Source organism: Bos indicus, chromosome 9, assembly GCF_029378745.1.
Source record: "Bos indicus isolate NIAB-ARS_2022 breed Sahiwal x Tharparkar chromosome 9, NIAB-ARS_B.indTharparkar_mat_pri_1.0, whole genome shotgun sequence".
Lineage (NCBI taxonomy): Eukaryota > Metazoa > Chordata > Mammalia > Artiodactyla > Bovidae > Bos > Bos indicus.
In genome coordinates this window covers 19,292,617-19,307,283 of record NC_091768.1, presented here as the reverse complement: position 1 = coordinate 19,307,283, position 14,667 = coordinate 19,292,617, and the positions used below count along the sequence as shown (strand labels likewise).

The 14,667-nt window shown below is 41.1% G+C and overlaps 1 long non-coding RNA gene across 2 annotated transcripts in view; it reads right to left on the bottom strand.

Moving 5' to 3' along the window:
* Window positions 1-295, bottom strand: part of LOC139184882 (uncharacterized) — a 105,010-nt gene extending 104,715 nt beyond the window's left edge. For both annotated transcript variants that reach the window (XR_011568376.1, XR_011568377.1), the window contains exon 1: window positions 196-295. This is a non-coding gene — a long non-coding RNA (uncharacterized lncRNA). The remainder of the gene's footprint in view (window positions 1-195) is intronic.
* Window positions 296-14,667: the final 14,372 nt, after the last annotated feature.

Sequence of the window (14,667 nt, the reverse complement as noted above, 5' to 3'; positions counted from 1 at the left end):
AACAAAACTAAGAAAAGAGCTCATGCATAATAACAATAGTAATCATCAGAGCAGTCATTTAAATACACACTTTTAATGAGGCAACCTAAACATCATAATGTAAAAGTAGAATTGAATTTAAATTGAAATCAACACTCTACTCCATAAAAAAGCAGCCAGGCAGGAGTGAAATCAACAAAGATACTTCTACTTTACCCGTATAAATATCAGACTTGTTTTTTTCCTCCCTACACTTGCTTCTCTTTCTTTGGCATGACAGTTCTGATTCTTCAGGCTCCCCATGAAGAAGAGAAAAATTCCCTTGAAGCTGAACTAAATTCATCAGCAAATGAAATTACATTCATTTGATAAAATGCTAAATGGAAAAAGGCAGGTTTATTTTAAGCCGTCAACAGGCTGTTTTAGTTAATCATGCACAGTGCAGAAGACAGGAGTTTGGTTGCTAAGAAAATGGTTGGCATGTTTCCACGAGATCCATGTGATGTGAAATGCATCTGCTCGTTTTAACAGGGAAATAGGAAAAAAATAAAATAAACAGTTCAGGGTATCTTTGGTGAGTCACTATGGAATACAGAGCCAAAATAACTTAAATGTTGTCAGTTTATTTTATACCGCCTTATTGTTATGACATTAGCCTTTTCTTATATTCAAAAAAAATTTTATAATAGTGATATTTTGTTAGAAAAATCTTATATATTCATTGTAGATAAATGGGAAGCACTCAAATAAGAAAAAATCTGCCATGACACACACACACAAACACAAATATCAATATCTACAAGGGTATCTATTGTAGATATGCATGCACCGATCTATGGTGCATGCATAGTCAGGGTTCAATATTTATTTGCTGAATGAATTAATACAAATATGGGATCTTTATTGTATATACTTTTATAACCCGCTTTTTCTTCATTAAGATATTTAGCACAACTTTCTATGCTATTAAATATTCATCTTTAGCATTAATAGTTTCATCATTATGAGACATGTAAGTTGTTCTCTTGCAAGACTTTTATAATAGGCAGGAACTAAACACAAGCATCTCCCCAACTGAGGCTGATACTATGATGCTGATGAAATATGAATATAGTGAAGAGTTTCTGCTTGGCTGTTACACTTATATCTCTGGTTATTGAGACAGACATTGGAGTCTCAGCTGTTTTGATCATGTGTAATTTCACCAGTTCCAACACCAGATACAGACCTTCGCTACTTACATAGATGCTGTCAGCATCCAAGCATACTAATGTGAGAGAGACTAGCCAAAGACAGAAAACTGCTCAGCAACTCCTTACATGTTATAGCGGTCCTCAGAGTGAGATAACCATGGACATTCATGTATCTTCCAAGTGGAAAAAGGGAGCAGGCCAAAAGAACAGTATTAGATCATCATGTAGAAGAATATACAGGTTAAGAAAGTTATGGATTACATGATCCGGAAAGCTGAGAAGTTCAAAGCATAAAAATGAGAAGCAGAGAAATACGCTCCTGAGCAGACTGTGTCCCTGGCTTCTTGATTACAGGAAATAGGCTTCATTCAGCCTCGTTGACCTTCCCCTAGTTCCAATGGGCAGGATCAAACAGTTACTAATTGGGGAAGGGAGGGGATGCAGAGACAAAGGAGGAACTGTGAAGAAACAATAGAGCAGCCTTAGGGCAGGGTCCTGATTCCCCCTCAAGGGATACACAGAACAATATCTTTGAGCTGTTTTGCGGATACTGAAACCCCAACCAGGTGGGAGAAGTTAACTGCATGCTGCCCAGAAGCACAAAGACCCCAGACAGGTTGAAGACATTGACTCCCATTTGCTTCACCTCCAACCAGTCAGAAGAATCCCTCAACTGATCACAACCCCCTCTTTGAACCATTACAATAAAACACCTCACTCCCTCCTCCAGGTCTGGGACACACAGTTTTGAGGGCATTAGCCTGCTGTGGCCCCCTTTGCCTGGCAGAGCAGTAAAGCTATTCTTTTCTACTTCACCCAAAACTGTCTCTGAAATTTAATTTGATGTTGGGGTACAGAGGCTGGATTCAGTGTTAGTAGCTTCTGAGTAATCACCTGAATTTGTTAGGGGAAGCACACTGATTGAAACCACCCACCCTGGCCAGGCACCATAGTAACCATTTTCATGAGTTGTTTTATGACAGGAGATCCTGATAAGGAAAACAGAACTAATAAGCCACCACCAACTGGAAGAGTTCAGGAAAGGTCAAAAGGAGACACCGCCTGTCCATCCACAGGATGCTAGAGAATCCCTCTCTCTAGCATCCATCTTGGCTGAGCCATGCGAGCGCCACCAGGAAAGACTCTAAATTAGAGTGATTGGCCAAAGACAACCCGGAAACTAACTCCATCACCATAAAACCCGAGACTGCGAGCCACGCGGCAGAGCAGTTCTCCTGGGTTCCCTTACCCTACTGCTCTCCATCTAGATGCCCTTTCCCAATAAAATCTCTTGCTTTGTCAGCACATGTGTCTCCTCAGACAATTCATTTCCGAGTGTTAGACAAGAGCCCAGTTTTGGGCCCTGGAAGGGGTCCCCCTTCCTGCAACAAATTCACTGCCTTCACTAAGGAGAAAATGGAAAACTGGAAAATTCAAAGCAAAAACAATGACGGAGGGCAAATTCTTAAAGATTCAATAAAATCATCAAGGCTGAACAAGAACTATCCTGCTGAGGAGGAAGGATTATTGAAGAATTCCAACATTCTGCAAGTTCACCATCACAAGGTCTCCCAGGGGCAGAGCCCCCTGTCACAATGTACCTTGTCTGAATCCACTATCAAAGAGGGTGACTGTGGTGACCAGACGGAAAAACCATGTTCCCAGATCTGTCACAGAGTTTAAATACGAGCCAAGTCAGTTCAGTGGCAAACACTGTGTTTAAACCATGACTTAAGTTGCAGAGATCAGTTCAGTTCAGTACAGTCACTCAGTCGTGTCCGACTCCTTGAGACCCCATGAATCGCAGCACACCAGGCCTCCCTGTCTATCACCAACTCCCAGAGTTCATTCAGACTCACGTCCATCGAGTCAGTGATGCCATCCAGCCATCTCATCCTCTGTCGTCCGCTTCTCCTCCTGCCCCCAATCCCTCCCAGCATCAGTCTTTTCCAATGAGTCAACTCTTCACATGAGGTGGCCAAAGTACTGCAGTTTCAGCTTCAGCATCAAAGAAATCCCAGGGCTGATCTCCTTCAGAATGGACTGGTTGGATCTCCTTGCAGTCCAAGGGACTCTCAAGAGTCTTCTCCAACACCACAGTTCAAAAGCATCAATTCTTCAGCACTCAGCCTTCTTCACAGTCCAACTCTCACAGCCATACATGACCACTGGAAAAACCATAGCCTTGACTAGACGGATCTTTGTTGGCAAAGTAATGTCTCTGCTTTTCTATATGCTATCTAGGTTTGTCATAACTTTTCTTCCAAGGAGTAAGCGTCTTTTAATTTCATGGCTGCAGTCACCATCTACAGTGATTTTGGAGCCCCACAAAATAAAGTCAGCCACTGTTTCCATTGTTTCTCCATTTTTGCCATGAAGCAATGGGATCAGATGCCATGATCTTCGTTTTCTGAATGTTGAGCTTTAAGCCAACTCTTTCACTCTCCTCTTTCACTTTCATCCAAGAGGCTTTTTACTCTTCACTTTCTGCCGTAAGAGTGGTGTCATCTGCATATCTGAGATTATTGATATTTCTCCCGGCAATCTTGATTCCAGCGTGTGCTTCTTCCAGCCCAGCGTTTCTCATGATGTACTCTGCATATAAGTTAAATAAGCATGGTAACAATATACAGCCTTGAGGTACTCCTTTTCCTATTTGGAACCAGTCTGTTGTTCCTTGTCCAGTTCTAACTGTTGCTTCCTGACCTGCATACAGGTTTCTCAAGAGGCAGGTCAGGTGGTCTGGTATTCCCATCTCTTTCAGAATTTTCCATAGTTTATTGTGATCCACACAGTCAAAGGCTTTGGCATAAGCAATAAAGCAGAAATAGATATTTTTGTGGAACTCTCTTGCTTTTTCGATGATCCAGCAGATGTTGGCAAGTTGCAGAGATAGACAGATTCAAATAATAAAATGGCTCAAGCAAAATAGACATTCATTTCTTGCCCACTTAGCAGTCCAAGGCAGGTGTTCCTGGGTGGTGGATGGGGCATCTCCCCTGGATGGGGCCCAGGCTCATTTTATCTCCTGCAGGGCTTCATCCTCATCATCTGCCTCCAGCAATGAAGAGCAGTGAGAACACAGACAAAGCACACCTGCTTCTCTAAAGCCTCATCTCAGAAATGGCATTCATCACCAAAATGCAGTCGTGTGATCTACTTGCAGGGAGGCAGGCACGTGTAGGCCAATTGTGTGCCCCCAAAGAGGAGACGATGGATTGGTGGAGAGGGGAGGGAATAGCTCACACAGTGTGTGGCTGTTTGAATTTGCTTGTATTTTGAACTTGAGTGATTCTCATTACACTGAGCGGTGTTGTGAGTAGAAAATGAAATGTGTCTTGATGAATAAAGCTCCACTTTACATTAGTGCCATAAAAACAAGAAGTTCTAAGCCACGTGACATACAAAATTCTAAACCCTTTTATTACAGATCATCAACTGACACTGAGAAGTTGTTCAATTTATATTCTCAACTCCATGCAACTGTCTACACCATTGCCAACATTATGTAGAGCATTAATATTTTAAAGCATTTATTATGTATATAATCATACTGTAATATCATATTATTGAAACAGGAAGAAAGGGGACACAGGCCACAACCTTTAAAAGAATGACATAGCCATAGGACATGACAAAAGCTGATTAGAACCAACTAGGTCCAAGAGGGCAGAAGATTTGACATCCAGTGGATCTTGAGGCTCATTATATGCTCATTGTAATACAAGAGCATAAGCTAAGTGACTTACCCATCAGCACCATGACAGTTCTGAGACTGGCCATCAAAGAACAAAATGTATGCAATGGCCCAATTCCTAGAAATCTCCACTCCTTCCTCAAAATACTTGGAATAACCCTTCCACTCATTAGCCTATGAAATTACCCAGGCCATAAAAACTAACCACCCCATATTTTGGGGCCTCTCACCTTCTGAGAGAGCCCACACTCTGTCTGTGGAGTGTGTTTCTGTCTAAATAAACTTACTTCTTATCTACCATTTTGTCTGTCACTGAGTTCTCTCTGTGACGAGATATCAAGAACCTGAGCTTCAGTAAGTCCTGAGGTCAGGTGTGATTGAAATTAAAAGACCGTGGGTTCAAGTCCCAATCTGAGGTCCTTGGTTTTATTATTACATATTATACATATATATGTATTTTCACACACACAGAAGATAAAGTATTCAAACAATAGAGAAAAGATGAGAGATGTAAAAAAAATTACCATAGGGAATCACCAATAATTTGTTGACCATCTTTTTCAAACAACTTTCTACACAGGTATATTCCACCAAAGATTATATTTGCATTCTAAAACAGTGCACATCCTTCTTCTCTTGTTCTACTTTCCTTGTTTTCTTTTGTTTGTTTCTTTATTCCCTTCCTTCTTTTCTTTCTCCCTCCCTTCCCTTTTCCTCCTGCCCTCTCTCCCATTTCTCATGCTTTGCATTTAATGGCTATAACTGAATCACTTTACTGAGTCTGACCTGACCCAGGGTGGTATGATCACAAGGAAGTGAGAGCATAGACCCTAGAGGCACACCAGGGTTGCACTCATGACCTGTCTCCCTATCTATAAAATGCTATAATAATCTACAATCTACCTTATTGTACACTATTAATCTATGTGAAGATTGAATGAGTTCATATGCATTATGTGTCTTGAACAGGATCTGGTGCATAGTAAGAACTTTATGTGTTTGCTATTATTATCACTATTTACCTATCATTTACGTTACTAACATTTTCTCCTGCCTATGGTTTGTCTTTTGGCTTTATTTATAGTACTTTGTTTTTCATAAAGACTAAAATGTTTTACATTTATGGGTGTTTAGAAAAGACACTTAATTTTGAGATTTAGAATATCTTCCCTGGTGGTTCAATGGTAAAGAATCTGCATGCCAATGCAGGAGACACAGGTTCAATCCCTGGGTCAGGAAGAGCCATGGAGAAGGAAATGGTTACTCACTCCACTGTTCTTACCTGGGAAATCCCAGGGACAGAGTAGCCTGGCAACCTACAGTCCACAGGTTGCAAAAGAGTCAGACAAGTCTTATTGACTGACAACAAAATGTTTTTAAATTTTTATTGGATTATAGTTGATTTACCATATCATGTTAGTTTCTGCACTACAGCAAAGTAAATCAGTTATACATATATATATATATAGCCATTCTTTTTAAAAACTAAATGTTTCTATGCAATAAAATATAGCTTTCCTTTATTTCCTTCATATTTCCAAATGTGCCTTATAAAGATCTGTCTCTTTATTCTCTTTTATGTCAACTATGTCATGTATATGTTTTTCTAATTTATGCTTTTTTTCCCCCACTATAATTGAGAGTGGAATTTTTGGTGACTGTTTTATTAAAATCAAAGCTATCATTCTTTTTCCTTCAGGTTTCTATTGTTTAAGTGTTTGCTTCAAAAAGGCTTTGCCACCCATTTTAAGGTTAATTAATTTATGGAGAATTGATGTAGGCAGAAATATAACTTTTTTTCTAGATTGTTTGCTAGTTATCCTGACACTCATTATTTTCTTTTGCTCTAACTGATGGGAGCTGCTGAAGACTGGTCCCTCCCTTGGAGCATAACTGGACAGAAGCCACTGCTATCCTTTTGTTACAGAGTTGGCTGAGAGAGAGATCTGCTCTATGCCTACAGTCAACCTCTAATTATCATCCCATAGGTAATTCACAAGTATGACAAGGCTGTATACTGTCACCCTGTTTATTTAGCATATATGCAGAGTACATCATGTGAAATGCTAGGCTGGATGAATCACAAGCTGGAATCAAGATTGCTGGGAGAAATATCAACAACCTCTGATATGCAGATGATACCACCCTAAGGCCAAAAAGCAAAGAGGAACTAAAGAGCCTCTTGATGAAGGTGAAAGAGGAGAGTGAAAAAGTTGGCTTAAAACTGAACATTCAAAAAACTATGATCATGGCATCCAGTCCCATCACTTTATGGCAAATAGAAGGGGAAAAAGTGGAAACAGTGACAGATTTTATTTTCTTGGGCTCCAAAATCTCTGCAGATGGTAACTGCAGCCATGAAATTAAAACCTGCTTGCTCCTGGGAAGGAAACTATGACAAACACAGACAGCATAGTAAAAAGCCAAACATCACTTTGCTGAAAAAGGTCGGTATAGTCAAAGCTAAGATTTTTCCAGTAGTCATGTACGGATGTAAGAGTTGGACTATAAAAAGGCTGAGTGCTGAAGAATTGATGCCTTCATATTGTGGTGTTGGAGAAGACTCTTGAGAGTCCCTTGGACTGCAAGGAGATCAAAAGAGTCAATCCTAAAGGAAATTAGGGTATTTGAATACTCCGAATATTCATTGGAAGGACTGATGGCTGAAGCTCTGATACTTAGGTCACATGATGCAAAGTCGACTCATTGGAAAATACCTTGATGCTAGGAAAGATTGAAAGCAAAAGAGGAGAGCAGCAGAGGATGAGATGGTTAGACAGCATCATCGACTCAGTGGACATGAATCTGAGCATACTCCAGGAGATTGTGAAGGATAGGGAAACCTGGTGTGCTGCAGTCCATAGAGTCTCAAAGATTTGGACAAAAATTAGCGACACAACAGCAACAACAAAAGATAACTCACTAGGAGATCAATGAATTAAAAAAAAAGACTAACAAAATAATCTCAGCCTGGGCGCCTCAAACTACTTTCCACTGGGGTTTGTTCAGAACTGTCAGCTAACATTAACATTACATAAGTCAGCTTGAACGAACACTTTTTTTTTAATTGATAATTTATTAATCTGCTTTGAAAAATTAAATGGTGAATTAAACCAAATCTTAAATTTCTGTAAATTTATTTTGTATGCTACTGTTTTTAACTTTTATTTCTGTAGATAAAGTATTTATCTTCAAATATTCATTATGATTGGGCTTTTCTGCAGAACATCTAGGCGGGAGACCTGAATCTCCAGTGGGCGGCCTTGGCTGTCCCCACACAGCTGCCAGCACGCCAGTCTACAGGAAATAGATGCCGCAAGTGAGTCCTACAGGAAATAGATGCCGCAAGTGAGTCAGGTCCCGGGGCTGCTGTCCGCTGGGGTCCAGCATCCACACCTGCCTCGGGTGACAGGGACCTGTGACCACACTGACCCTGGGGGCCGGGAGAAGCACGCTTGCCTTTCAAGTGAGTGAGGGCACCCTGGCCTGAGGCTGTGTGGGTGTGAACAGCCAGCTCCTACCAGTGTGCGTGAGCACAGTCCTTCATTCCACTGGGCTGTGTCCCAGCGTGGTCAACATCTGCAATTATTAAACTTCCTCTTTCAGGGAAAAATCTTAGAAATAACACACAATTTATCAGTTCCTTTCTCACACTAAGAGGACACCCCTAAGATTGCGTCATCATATTAACCTGCCAGGGAAGACGCTCACCTTAGTACATGTTCATCGCATGCAGTTGGAGTAATTCAGGAGCATTTAGTCAGACGGCAAATGTCTAACTCATCATCCAGACACAGGTATGAGCCCTAATCAAGTCTGACAGGGGCCCAGTGAAACCCATCTTTAATCAGATACTAAGACCAAGCCTCACAGTTAGTGGGCAGTGTCAGGCCTAAGCCGATCTTCGAAGCTGACGCCCTTGAGGCCCACAGCTTGCCCTGCAAGGCCCCCATCCCTTCCTCACATCTGTGGCTTCTGCTGACCCTTTCTGCTGACCAATGCGGCCGCAGACGTTGCGGTTTTTGGTGCATCCTCTCAAATCGCTGAGCTTGCTTTTCAGAGATCATGGTTCAGCCGGAATTCAGAAAGCTGTACTGGGTCAGACGAGCAGCCACCCACCAAGCAGTGACCATGACTTTTTCTGGTGCAAGTTTGGCTATGGAAAGTGCTTTGGAGCTTCTTCTAAGTTCCAACCACTGAGCTGGTTGTCCCGGTTGTTGTATAAAATCCACTTTTCTTTGCACGTCACAATACGATTGAGAAATAGTTCGTTGTTGTTATGTAGACTAAGAGAAGACAACACTTTAAAACTGATTTTTTTTGAGTTGCACTCAGCTTATGAGGCACCCTCTCTTTGAGCTTTTTCACCTTTCCAATCTGCTTCAGAGGCTGAATGGTCACAGAATGGTGGATGTTGAGTTTGGGCAACTTCTCATGTAGTTGTAGGAGGATCAGCTTCAAAGATGGCTCTCACTCAGCTGTCCCTGTCAACTTCCGATGGCCACTACGCTCCTCATCATCAAGGCTCTCTTTGCAGAACTCCTTGACCCACCACCACACTGAACGTTCTTTAGCAGCTCATGGGCCGAATGTGCCTTGTCTCCACTGCTTTACGACCCATTTTGAACTCAAGAAAATCACTGGAATTTGCTTTTTTGTCCAACATCATTTCCATAGTGTGAGTGCTCCGTCGCTTCCGTCCATCCGACCCTCTGTGACCCCATGGACTGTAGCCCACCAGGCTCCTCTGTGCATGGGATTCTTCAGGCAAGAATGCGGTGGGTGGGGGGCTGATCTTCCTGACCCAGGGATCGAACCCACGTCTTCTGCCTTGCAGGCAGATTCTTTACCCATTGAGCCACTTGGGATTACTTCCTGTAACACAGACTTCTTTGTGGGAGCGAGAGGCTTTCCACAGAGGAATTAACCTCAAACGGCAAGGTCCCCAATTCCCTGAAGGGCCAAGGGCGTGGTGACCAGGCAGAGACGCCACCCCAGGAAACCCCCGGGCCCAGGCCCGGGCCCGTGGGGTCTCCAGGCCGCCAGGCCCACGCCCGCCAACAAACACTTTTTTAAAGGCATAAATGTTTTACGCACAGCACAAATGTTTTACACAGCTAACATTAAGTGAGTCTGTGAGTCTTGAAATTTCTGCATCTAGTTCTCTATGCATTATGCACTTTAATGATGACAAATCATGGAAAGCTGAAGAGCGTCTTTGAAAAAAATGAAATCCACATGTTATTTCTCTGACTCTGGCTCTTTCATAAGATTTTATAGATTGGAATGAAGACAAAGGGGATTAAAGAAGTTTGGCAGAAGCAAATCATGCCAAAATAGATTTGTGACAATGGAATACAGGATTAGTCAGTAAAAAACTCACAAAACTTTACGACTCTTTCTTGTCATGGTGGGTTTAAGGTTGAGATTCTACAAAAAAGAAGCTTGTTGTTGTTTAGTCGCTAAGTCATGTCTAACTCTTGTGGAACTCCATGGACTGTAGCCCACCAGCTGCTTCTGTCCATGGGATTTCCCAGGCAAGAATACTGGAGTAGGTTGCCATTTCCTTCTTCAGGGGATCTTCCTGACCCATGTCTCCTGCATTGGCAGGCGGATTCTTTACTACTGAACCACCAGGGAAGCCACCTTTATATCCAAAAAAAAAAAACCTTATTAATAAAGCTATAGACCTTGATTTGTAATATTGATTTCATAAAATCATTATGGCTCAGTTATGGTCTATAGTAATGCTCTTCTAACTATACATGTGAAGAACCAGATATTTTTATCCTATCTTCAAAGGAAAATTTCTGGAAAATACAATAAAAATGAATTATTAGAAAAACTAAATGACAGTTAAAACACACACATATATATATATAAATAGAAGCCCCCAAGTTTTTATTACTAGGTTTACTAGATATCAAATTACTCTTTGCTATAAAAGTTCCTAAAGGCTAACTTTTAAAAATAATTTTATTTATTTATTTTTGGCTGTACTGGGTGTTCATTGCTGTGCATGGGCTTTCTCTAGTTGTGGTGAGTCAGGGCTACTCTCTAGCTGTGGTGTGCATGCTTCTCACTGTGGTGGCTTCTCATGCTGCCGAGCACAGGCTCTAGGGCGTGCAGGCTTCCGTAGTTATGGAACATGGGTTTAGCTGCCCCTGGGCATAAAGAATAGTCCCAAGATTGAACCCACGTCCCCTGTATTAGCAGGTGGATTCTTAACCATTGGACCACCAGGGAAGTCCCTAAATGTTAACTTTTAATTTCTGGGCCTAGTTTATTGTAGGCCAGTAATAGTAACTGAGCGACTTCCCTTTCACTTTTCACTTTCACGCACTGGAGAAGGAAATGGCAACCCACTCCACTGTTCTTGCCTGGAGAATCCCAGGGACAGGGGAGCCTGGTGGACTTCCGTCTACGGGGTCGCACAGAGTCGGACACGACTGTAGTGACTTAGCAGCAGCAATAGTAACTCACGGTTTGAGTCACACTGCTTTATACCATTTCAGGCTCCTAAACCAAGGCGTTTTTCAAAACCAAGGCTTCTCCATCAGAGAAGGGTGAAAAAAGGATTAATGCACAATAGCGAACTATGGTCTGTGTGACTGCAGCAAATGTTAGGACCTCTTCATTCCTGTGACCTGATTAGATACAGCTTTCCAAATATGTCCTTTGGCCTAATATTTAGTTCTGAACTGATAAAGCCTGATACACGTGGAATCTCTCAATCTGAAAGAAATGTTCAAATCCTACAGGTACTGATTGTATAACATATTCCCCTTTTCAACTGTAATTTAGTCAGTGTTTAACATGCTTAAGGATTTCTTAATTTAATTAAAGCCTATATAGTGCCATGTGGAATGGTACATAACGTAGAGCTTCAATTCCGGTTTTATTCCATGTAAGGATTCTCTGAAGCCCCTTTGTCCGAGAGTTCTTGGCCTTTTAGGCACTGATATTGCCTTTCTCTTCAACACTGAGAGGAATCCAAATAGGAGCATTCACGGAGATCATTTTACTGATTTCCTTTCCTCTACCTCTGTGACTCCTCTTGTTTTGCTTATACCATCATCCTGTGTTTTATTTTTGACATAAACCATTGACAGTGAGCATACTGGAAAAGGGTACTAGTAACCACAATTATGTTGTTGGATTGTAGGGAAATCCATCTCTTGACTGTCCTTTCTCTCTGAAAAATGTGGATTTAATCTCCTGGAATAAAAATCATCGATTTTTATGCCATTTACTTAGTGGCATGATAGTTTCATTTCACTGTTTAGACATTAAGGAGTCATTTTCTTCACCAGCATTATTGCTTCATGCAACAAAATATTGGCCTTTTAGAATACCTTTAAACATTTGTAGAGATGAGAAAAAAATTAAATCATTCATTTACCTTCCCTGGTATGGTTCTTTCAGTTACCTTTCATTAGACTGTGTTTAGAAAAGTCAGTTTATGGTTAATACAGTGGGCATAAGAGGCAAAAAAATTTTAGTGTCAAGTTTCCAGTGAAATGCCATCATATGCTGTTGATTTTATAACAATCTACCCCAGCTCATTGTCTTTACCAAAAGCTCTATCTTAGCATTAACACAGTAGCTGATCTCTTTTTTGGGTAACTGGCATCCTCTTCCACTCCTTAAATTCGTTCTATTTTCATTTTAAAAAAGAAAAGTCTGCTAACATAAAGATCCACATTTACCAAACAGACACTGCTCTGAAAACAACTAGATGCCAATCAAAATGCAGAACAGACGTGGTTACACAAAATAATTAACAACAATTATAAACGGGGAGGATTTCTAAGCTCTATTCTAGATAATAAAAGTTTCAATTATTCACCAGAAAGATAAAGTCCATTAATAGTCTTATGAGTCTCTGTCTGCTTCAAGGGAGAGGCTGTCCCAGTTAGAAGAAAGAGAAGGGTCTGAGTACCCAAAAACCAGACACATGCCCAGGGATGGGGAGAAAGATGGGAAGGAAGTCCATGGCAAGGTCAGCTCCAGAGCCTCAGACCTACTAATCAGTAAAACCTGGAAAGGCTTCCGACAAACTACAGACTTCACGTCCAGCCACCAGCATCCTCCCATCCAGAACTTGTGCTGCCACTTCCATTCTGAATCCCACCTCTTCCAGCACCTCTATCCTCTGGGACCTTATTCCATTCACTGTCTCGGGACATGTGAAAGTGAAAGTCTTAGTCGTGTCCAACTCTTTGCAACCCTATGGACTGTAGCCCACCAGGCTCCTCTGTCCATGGAATTCTCCAGGCAAGAATACTGGAGTGGGTTGCCATTCTCTTCTCCAGAGGATCTTCCCGACCCAGGGATTGAACCTGGGTCTCCTGCATTGCAGGCAGATTATTTACCATCTGAGCCACCAGGGAAGCCTGCCTCGGACATGTGGCTGCATAAAAATCAAGCTTAGGGAGCTTCACCCTTATTTCATATCTTGTTCATACAAAGGTCAGGATGTCTCTAAAACTTTTCTGACTAATCCACACATTTCCAATACCTGAGATTTCACAAAGGAAAACCCAATTCTGACATTCATTATACTAATTATCAAAACCATCAGTGTTAGACATAAAAGATTGCTAAGGCACTTGCAGCTGCCTCTGATGGCAGCATTTTGATTAAATGCTACTGATAACCACCACTGGAGTATGTATTTCAAATTAGAATAACTGCCTGCCTTAGGGTCTGGATGAAAAAGAACTGAAACCTATATTTGTGCACATCATGTCTGCGAAAGTATTTTAAAGTAAATTACAGACCAGAAAATAAATACCTTCCTGTTAAAAAAATCAAGCCCTTGAAACAGGGGACTACACTTAGGATGTCCTTTTGCTCATCTCCTTTTCATTCTTAATCCACAGCTATGCAGCTCCCATCCTATTAAGACTGATTCTGCCAAGGTGGTTTATGACCTAGATGCTAAATTCAGTGTGCCAGGTCCTAGCCCAGTTCCTGAAATACAGTTTTAAAGCATCCATATTCATTTCTATAATTTTAGGAGGAATTAAACATGTCTCAATCCTATTTTTCCCTTACCATATACTCTTTTAATTACACTTCTGAGAAACCTTGATTCAGGCATGAGATGGGAGAGTTTGAGAAAGTAATTAAATGGAATATGCCAAGTTCATTATTCAGCAAATGAATTCTCACCTCCCATGAAATGATTTGTCAAAAAACTGAAAGTCAGTTTAGTTCATTAAGCCCCCAAGCTCTCCTAAAAATGCTCAGCCTGAGACAACGGAACTATGCAAACATACCTGAAATTAATGATACCTAAATGCCTCTGGAAAAAACATAGGTAGTAAACATTCTCTCATGGATAAGTTAAGTCCCATATTTTTTTTTTCTGGCAGAATTAATAGTCTACCAATTGCCAACAACAAGATTCCCTCTTATTAAATGTATACTATTTCCCTCTACCTATCAGTTTTAACTTCTCTTCAAAGACTCCAGGTTAAATAAAGGAATTAGAAATGGATGATAGCTTCACAAGGGCATTTTCAGGCATGCAATGTTTAAATGATAATACATCTTGTTGTGAAGCTGTCTAAACCTTAATTCAGTACAAGGAAATGCAGTTTCCACTTCAATGTATTTGAAGGCTTTCCCTCCTATAGAATGGAATGTTGGGTACGTCTTTATTTTCATACAAGTGGGTAATATAGATGTGCATGAAATGTGGGAGATACCACTAGGACTTACTGCACATTTCTCTTGGGAAGAGATTCAGTTGCAGAGAAATAAGAAATTCAGAGTGGGTTTGAGGAACTG